At 34.9% G+C, this 9,207-nt stretch overlaps 1 long non-coding RNA gene across 1 annotated transcript; it reads left to right on the forward strand.

Moving 5' to 3' along the window:
• The first annotated feature begins 2,162 nt into the window (after window positions 1–2,162).
• Window positions 2,163–4,754, forward strand: LOC118755576. The gene is made up of 2 exons (XR_004995025.1): window positions 2,163–2,335; window positions 4,534–4,754. It is a non-coding gene; the product is annotated as an uncharacterized LOC118755576 (long non-coding RNA).
• The last annotated feature ends 4,453 nt before the right edge of the window (window positions 4,755–9,207 follow it).

Below are 9,207 nucleotides of genomic sequence, written 5' to 3' on the forward strand. Positions count from 1 at the left end.
ATTTAGTCATCTCAAAATACTAAGTATTTGTGTATGTATTTAGTTCCCAAAGTGGTACGTTAAGTACAAAAGTATTTAGGTGTGCCCATCATTGGTGTATAGCCATGCAACTGTAACTGCATACCCAGCGCAACGACTATACCCCATTGCACTCTTACGTTTTGTAAAAATATATTAAAATATCCTGAAAACTATGTGTATACCACTTTGCAAGCAAGGAATTTATTTGATTTTCGTCATTCCTCTTTGTGCTTTTCGCATCTTTTGACGTTTCCTTAAGCTGTGATGCCACATTTCTTTTATTTAAATAAAAAGAAAATGTCAGCTGTTTAGTGTCGTTAAAAAAGAGCTCCAGAATAACACAATCGTTACTGCAAACTACAAAATCGTAACGTTAAAAGTTAGTGAATTGCACTACAGGTGTCGATATGTGTACATACATATGTATGTAATTAAAGAATATTAAATATTAATATTTTAAAAACACTATCAAGTATTGCCAGACACTTCTAGCCGGCAGTAACTTCTGCCAACGCGCCAAAATATGAAAAAGTTAGAAACCTACTTACACACTTACATACATACAATTTTTTCAGAGTATTCTGAATTGTAGAGGAATTTTTAAGAATTCGTAAAGATCTCATCCGATTTTTTGCCGAATTTTCTAAAATAAAATAAACTGTGCACACTTCGATCCTTTTACGAAATTTTGGAAAAAAATCGGTGAAGCAATGAAAATAATGCTACTATGTGATCAATTTCTTGCAGGATTTACTTTATTTTTCGTACAGAAATTTCTTTACGACTTCTTGTCAACCATTTCATATAATGTTCTTTGAAAATTCGTAAAAAAAAATCGTTACAGAAATGAGATACTTCTAAAGATTTCGTTAAGATTTTGGGTACTTTGGTTCAGAGGGCATCGACAAGTTTGTTTCTTAGAACTTTTTAATTCGTTTGTAGAGGCCTTGGAGACTCACAAAGTAGAATTTTGGGAAATTTTAAAATTTAAATATACAAACAATTTTGTGCGTAGAAATGGAAAACTTGTTGCTTCACATGTAGGAGCGCCTGGTATTGGGAAATGAAAATCCAAACCGATCAAATAAAAACTGGTTATAAAGTGTGGCCGCGGGAAAAATACTTCTACGAACGTAAAATTATTGTTATGATACGGATACATAATATAACTTTTCACCATATGGCATTTCCTATGTACGTTCGCTTACGCTATAGTATCGTAAATGCACTTAAATTTTACCCCCACACATTTTTTCGAAGACCCGGGTCAGATCCTCAGCCCTACTCTATTTTGCACGTCGGTTGAGGAATTTTTTCTTAATTTTTGATGTTGAAAACACTGCATACCTTAAAACACTCTTCTCTAAGAGCATTTTCTATATCTTGTGAGTCCACGCTGGACTCGATGCCTTTTATGACAACTTCTAGTCCTCGACTACTTTTAAGTTGATAAGTGTAAATTATCAAACTTATTGGTAATTTTACGAGAAATATCTTCGTTTTGGGCCTCAATTTTCACTTCATTGTTTTTCCCCTACTAGTTTTACGAGAGTATTTACCAGAGCATTAGAACTTGTATTTTTTAACTACTTGTTGGTTGGAATATTTATTTATATCAGTGATATCAGTGATAATACTTCAACAGACTTTTCAGTTGTTTCTCCGAATTTTACCTATTTTCCTTAAGTTTCCATAACACTTCTGTATTCCAGACTGCAGTTCCTACATCTCTCCATTTCCGATTTTAGAATTAGCGTAAGGTCATAATAATGAATGTATGATTTTTCAGCTTTGAAGAATCTGCAAAAAAATGCGCGATTAAACGCAAAAATAAAAGCGTAACATTAATATAAGAAATTATTATTAAAATACCTTGAGTTCATGACACACTGAGTTGGAAGAACATTTTAAATTAAATAATCCAAAACCACCAGAGATTTTATTATTACAAGGCTTCCAAAATAATATGCTTCCGCCCAATTTCAAGCATGGGAATAGTCTAAAATGTATATACAACGAGCGGCTATATCGTTTCTAAGCCTGTAGGATAAAGTTGTTATTGGCTAGAGTTGAATAAGTATTCTTTGTAATGTGGTTATAAAAAGTGTGTGATGAAAATGTTTTTCGAAAAGGTTTCACAACCATTTTAATGTAAAGAATTTGTTTTCTTCTTTTTCAGGCAACAGCTGACGCAATACAACCCATATATTTAAATAATAAACAAATTTGCGACGATATTATTAGAAAGTGCTCGCCTTCACGCCGTTTGGAATCAAGAGAACTAGCAAGAATACTTATAAATCCGCATATCAGGGTAAAACTTACATTCATTTCTAATTGCTTAAGCACAGATACTAATACTTTCATAGAATATGTATCTGAAGCAGTGGCGGGCGAACTCACAGTATCACATATTGCGAAGTGTGTCTTGCAGCGCAGTCTTATTCCTTTGATTCGCTTTGCCGAACGTGCGCAGCGGCGTTGGCAGCGAAATACAACATACAGGGTGACAATAAATAACGGGGACAAGCATTTTTGCATATTTTTCTATAATTTTAGAAAAATTTAAAGAAACAACTTATGTATAATTACAATAGTACTAGGCATTACTAATTTGTGTTTAAAACGACGCAGCTCCTCTAGCGAAATAAGATCCCGTTCACGGCGCAGTGATTGCTTTAGGGAGTCCAAACTTTTGCGTGGCTTAGCACAAGCTCTGGTCTCCAAAATTGACCAAATGCTGTAATCCATGGGTACGGTGACCATCCGTCCTGTATTATACGGGACAGTCCTCTTTTATTACCCATTGTCCTGTTAATTTATTTATTTTATACGAGACGCTAAATGTTCTGTATTTCTTTTAATGTCCCGTATTTGGTATTTCGCCCACTTAAGAGCTCATTAAAATGGCATGTCTATGAACGAGTTTTAAGTGATGTTGGTATGTGATCGTAATTTTCTCCATAAACAGTTATTATTTTCTAATCTGAATGCCTGTGATTCGAATCGAGGATAACATACAGTGACTAAAATAAAAATTAGCACTCGACATTTTAGTAAGTTTTGGATATTTTCCTTAGTTTATTTAAAATTTATTATTTATGAAAGTAAAGCTCTTTTCCTAACAAAAATCATATAATATCAAATTACCAACTTTGTGCCAAAAAACTATAAAAATTAATTCTGCAATATCTCACTTACTCTGTACGAAAAAATACGCAACACCGTCAACAAAAATTGCCAAAAACTAATGGCAAGCCTTAGCGACTTAATATTGCGCTTTATTATACTAAAATTTAACGAATTTTTTAAACAAATTTTTCGGGGTAAAAATCTCGAGAAAATTATCCTACAAATTTTTGATTTTACTAAAAGGATGCTGTTTCAGGGCTAATACATCTAGGCTCATTGAAGGAGGCTTTCAGATCTGTAAGCTGTGGTGGAAAGAATTTGCAAAATTATTTTTGTCCCGTATTCGGCTCTCATAAATATGGTCACCGTATCCATGGGATAAGGATCTGGTGAGTACGGTGGCCATTCTGCAGCTGTGATAACGTTCGGAAAATTGTCTTTGCACCAGTCTTGAACTTCTGATGTCCTGTGAGCAGCAGCCGAGTCCTGTTGGAATGTCCATTCCTGTTCGCCAAAATGCTCTTGGGCCCAAGGAAGTACCACAGCCCCCAAAATGTTACGACGGAAAACTTCCCTGTTGATTTTAATTCCCTGATCCACAAAAATCAGAGGTGTTTTGCCGGATAAACAAATTCCAGCCCAAACCATCACAGATTTGAGATTTTAGCGGTGCTCGACGACTTGCTCAATGGTACACAGTTTCTCATCAGTGAAAAGAATTTTTCCCAGCGAGCATTTGCGGCACGACGCAAGAGTTGTCGACATCTTTCCAGCCGTACTTTTTTGTTTTCTTCCGTAAGCAACTGCGCTCTTGGGATTTTGTACGGCTTAATGTGAAGTTCCTTTTTCGCAATTTGACGAACAGTTTCACGACCAATACCAGTTTCGCGGGGAATTTTTCTCATTGAAAGCCTTGAATTTCGCTGAACTCGCTTTTTAATTATCTGGCGGATCCTTGGTGTATTGACAGTTCGTTTTCTTCCACGTCCCGGGCGATCACCTTCATGGCCAAGTTCATTGAACCACTGGATTGCTTTGGAAACAGTTTGGCGAGGAACGTTGAGCAACCGAATAATTTCACATTGTCGCATTTCTTGGCGATGCAGTTCCAAAATAGCACTTCTTTTGTTCGACATTTCAAAACTTTTAATTAGGTAGCGTAATGAATACTGATAACTAAATGACTGATAACTAGATTAAGTAGAGAATTCAACGTGATCTAAATTTTACAGTTATGTTGGTGCATTCACGAGTACGACCTCGTTGAAGTTTGTCGCCGTTATTCCTTGTCACCCTGTATTAACGCGTGACAATGGCAGACCTCCGAGTGTATTTCTGCCATGAAAAAACAGCCTCTTATAAAAATACAATCGCCGATAGGAGTCAGCGTAAAACTGTTAGTCCTTCCGTTTTCTGTGACAACACAAAGGCGTACGCCGCAAATTGGAGAAGAAGCTCGGCTAAACACTAACATATTGCGTAAGCGCCAATCTATTATTATTATCTGAATGTTATCTTAAACACATTGGCGCGTATTCATAGTCCAGCTACTAAGACGAAACTAATAAAGATGCAACTTAAATTTAAGTACCAACTTAAAATTCCCTTCTATTCATAGACGCATTTCAGACTTCTACTAAGTAGTTTTACCTTAGTTTTACGACATAGCAAAACGAGTGTGAAAATGTATCAATTTATCGAATGACATTTTTATTAAATAATGTCAAGTTTGATCATCCGTTTATGTAATTTTTACTTTCATTGCATGTTTACGCAAAAGAATAAGGTAAAATTTTCTTGCTAATTGTGTGAAATAGCCAGAACAACCGCAGTGATGTGAAGCATGCTGTGAAACATACAAACACGTATCTAAATGTTATGCACTAAAAGCATAGACAGACGGCACCGTTGATCCGGATTAACGCCGCAATTGATCTGATCAAAATTGTGCCTTGACAGACGGCAGTAATGCGGATTAACGAGTCGCGAGGTCGTAGGTTCGAATCTCACGGCCAGTAGAATATTCAGTTAATTTTTTTTATTGATTCTTTTATAACTTCTATATTTTTTTAGGTTGTTTTTAGTTAGTTTTTTTTACTTTTTAGTAACATTAAGCTCTAAAAATTTAAATTAACTAATAATAAAATAAAAAATGTGAAATAAAATAAAACAAAGAAAATAAAATTAAAAAACAATTAAATATATAAATCAAATAAAATTTAGAAAAATAAAAGAAATAATAAAAACAAAATTTTTTTGTGCAATCGCTCCAACCGAGGATCGAACCTGGGACCTACAGGCTTGTAGTACGCAGCTCTCACCACTCGGCTACCGCGGATGAAGGAATCGGTTGCTTTATTTGCTCAGTTAGCGTAGAACACACAGAAGCTGCAAAACTAGCATAGACATCCACCCTGTCGTCGGTAATGCAGTCACCGAAATAAGTTCTTATTCATTTTAAATTGGATTCCTATCCGGATCAACTGCAGTTAATTCCTGAGATAATTCCGAATTAACGAGTTGATCCGAATCAACGTTGCTGTCTGTTTATGCTGTCTGTTTATTTACTTTAAGAGAGTAAGCTTGAAATTGACTTATTATTTGAGAATTTATCTAAATCATTCCAATTATAAAATTGTGATGTAGCTTTATTCGAATTGTAAAACGGATTTAATTTCATCTTCCCATTCAAATGGATCGCTCTTTGTAAATTTCAATTGGAGATCATTCATTACACTGTGAGACAAATGGTAGGGGTCAGTGATCGGGAAGGGTTCAAACTACCGGGGAAAGTTATATCGGTAAAAAAGAAGTTATACGTGTCCCGGCGTTTCGCTGGGTCATGTCTAGGAATCGAGATATATCGATTTGAAGTTAGTAACTATCATATAGGGGAAATTGTCACCTTTGGTGGTCTTTTTTTTTTGACATAACTCGAGAACCACTAGTCCGATTTTGCTCAAACAAATTTAAAAAAATTGAAAATTACAATTCCTTTAATCTGTTCATATAACGTTTTTCTATATAATCAACAGTTTTGCCGGTAAAAATAAATGTATGAATAATAATAAATAAGTTTTGCGTTCTTACGACTTAATTGCAGCTGCAGCCGAAACTAAATTTAAAGTTGGCACTTAGCCAGAAAAGTCGAAACTAAGGCGACTATGAATAGATTTAGTTATAACTTAGGATAGTTTCGACTTAGTTGTGAACTAAATATGACTATGAATATGCGCCATTGAAATCGATTGGGGTATTCACAACGGTGTTGTAAGTATCGTATTATTGTGTGTCGCAAACTTTAAACGCCTAAAAAATATATTAAGGGGGTTCGAAAAGTACCATCAAAGTCATATTATGTATTCTCGAAGTGTAAAAAAAAAAGTTGGTTGTGGTTTCAAGTTCTATAAACATTTATTTAAACTTTTAAAGTTTACGACATACCAGAATACGACATTTACGACACCGTTGTGAATCCCTCAAATATCGCCATAATTATACGACAACTTTATATCTTATAAATAGGCAAGCATGAATCAATTGGGAACAATGCTCTCCTAAGATTTCCGATAGGTGGTGCAGGGGTCGAGCTATGCTAAAATATCGCACTTATGGTCCGATTTTCGTCAAACACAGAATATATATTCGCTACATAAGGAGAAATGAACCCGTTAGGTGCCTTCAGAGTCGAGTTATGGCGATTTCAGTTCCATACAATATGTTCTCATAATAATAATAATATATTGGCGCTTACACATATGTTAGTGCTTGGCCGAGCTTCTCCTCCGATTTGTGGTGTGCGCCTTGATGTTGTCACACAAAGCGGAGGGACCTATAGTTTTACGCCGATTCCGAACGGCGATTATATTTTTATGAGAAGCTGTTTTTCATGGCAGAAATGGCACTCGGAGGTTTGCCACTGCCTGCCGAGGGACGACCGCTGTTAAGAAAAAACCTATATTTCTATATTTTTGCGATGTTGCTTTGACCAGGGTTTGAACCCAGGCATTGTGGAGTGGAAGCGGACACTGCTTACCAATAAATAAATAGGCAAGCAAGAATCAGTTGGGAGCAATTTTCTCCAATTTGAATGATTGCAGCTGGTTGGAAAGATGCTTAGTAGGACGAGTGCACAAAGTGTTAATTTTTTGAGCATGTTGCGCAGAGGTCGAGTCATGCTAGAAAATCCCATTTTTGTCCGATTTGCTTCAAAATAAGAACACATATTAGTAACATACTCGAGTTATTTCAAATTCACGTCCGTGAAATACATATGTATGTATGCTATCATACCGACGCATCCAAACCATACTATGCTAAGTTTGAAAATTGAGTTTTTCAGGAGGAGCTTTCAAAGTTTACATTCGATACCTCGTAAATGGTCATGATTCAATAATAAAAGGTTCGCTCAGAAAACGGACCTCTTGACAAAATCGGCTCCCTTAGCAAGGCACTGTATGTGGGTTCGTGTGTGTGTGCAAAGCTTTTGTAAGGGAGTTAAGGGAGTGTTAAAACTCGAATGTCACTATTGAGCAAACCTTTAATTATTGGATCATGGTAAATGGTATGAGGATAGAGCTTTGAGTCTTTCTCTCTTTGTATCAGAATTTTATTAGCATTTGAGAATTTATAATAACTAGTGTTCGCCCAGCGGTTGAAATTCAACCGCTAAAATTAAGGATAGTTTATGTGAGTTGAGTTGAGCTGAAATAAAATTTGTTGGAATGGGTTAAGTGGAGGGGAGTTTAGCTTAGTACTTAGCATAACATAACATAGAATAGCATTAGATTCAATAGCATAACATATGTAGCATAACACATCACAATATAACATCGCACATTCTTCAGTTGTATTTCTTTTTTATCCCTATCACTTTCTTCCTCTCTATCTTTGTCTCTATCGCTTTTAATGTTTATGTTTATGTTTATGTTTATCTACACCTTCATGTTCATGTTAATGTTCATGTTCATGTTCATGTTCATGTTCATGTTCATGTTCATGTTCATGTTCATGTTCATGTTCATGTTCATGTTCATGTTCATGTTCATGTTAATGTTCATGTTCATGTTCATGTTCATGTTCATGTTCATGTTCATGTTCATGTTCATGTTCGTATTCATATACATATTCATATTCATATTCATATTCATATTCGTATTCATATCCATATTCATCTTCATCTTCATCATCTTCATCTTCATCATCTTTAGGTTTGTTTACTTTTATTTTAATTTCTGTATTTATCCCTTTCTTCTTCTCCATACTCAAAATTATCTTCATCCTTGTTGGAGGCTAATCTATTCATGTACATACATACATACATCTTATTCCTAAACTGCTGCTTAGCACGTTTCATTAATTCACTATCACTATTAAAGCATACATTTAGGAGGCATTTCCGCCCCAACCATGTACATGTATGGCATTGGTATTGGTGAGACTTTTGAATTGATTTTTTCGCTCTATTTTAAACTAATTTGAAATTTTAAAAATTGCCTGCACATCAGCATCAAAATACCTTTCTAATGATATATAATTGTTTATACCTTAGAAGTACAGTTTAGCCGTAAAAGGGGTGTAAAGGAAACATGATTGCCTATTTATATAATTGATTATAGAAGGTCATAGGGAAAAATGACTTAAATTACTTTAGAACGAAAAAAAAATTTAAGTAATCGTCCATGTCTGCTTAGCATATTTTTGATGGAAATGTTTTGCTTCGTTGGTTCTCTAAGTATACATAACATTTTCCGGTTTGAAAAATATGCAAAGACAGATTTAGATTAAAATATCTCATTATTCAATTCAATTAAATTTTCTTACTGCTTAAAAGAGCCTAGGGCTTTACTACGTTTATATAAAAATTTACAACTTAAAGTGTTTTATAATAAATGCGGCATTCGAATAGGAAATGTTGCGAACACTCTAATTCTAATTAGGTTGCATATAGTAAAATAATTATTTTGATCAAATCTATAAATCGTTAATCCGTTGATAGTCGGAGCTATGCAAAAACTCCGGAAATGTGGAATTGGCTTTTTGTAAATAGGTAGC

The sequence above is a fragment of the Rhagoletis pomonella genome, unplaced genomic scaffold (assembly GCF_013731165.1).
Source record: "Rhagoletis pomonella isolate Grant_MI unplaced genomic scaffold, Rhpom_1.0 Rhpom_scaffold_06666, whole genome shotgun sequence".
Classification (NCBI taxonomy): Eukaryota; Metazoa; Arthropoda; class Insecta; order Diptera; family Tephritidae; genus Rhagoletis; species Rhagoletis pomonella.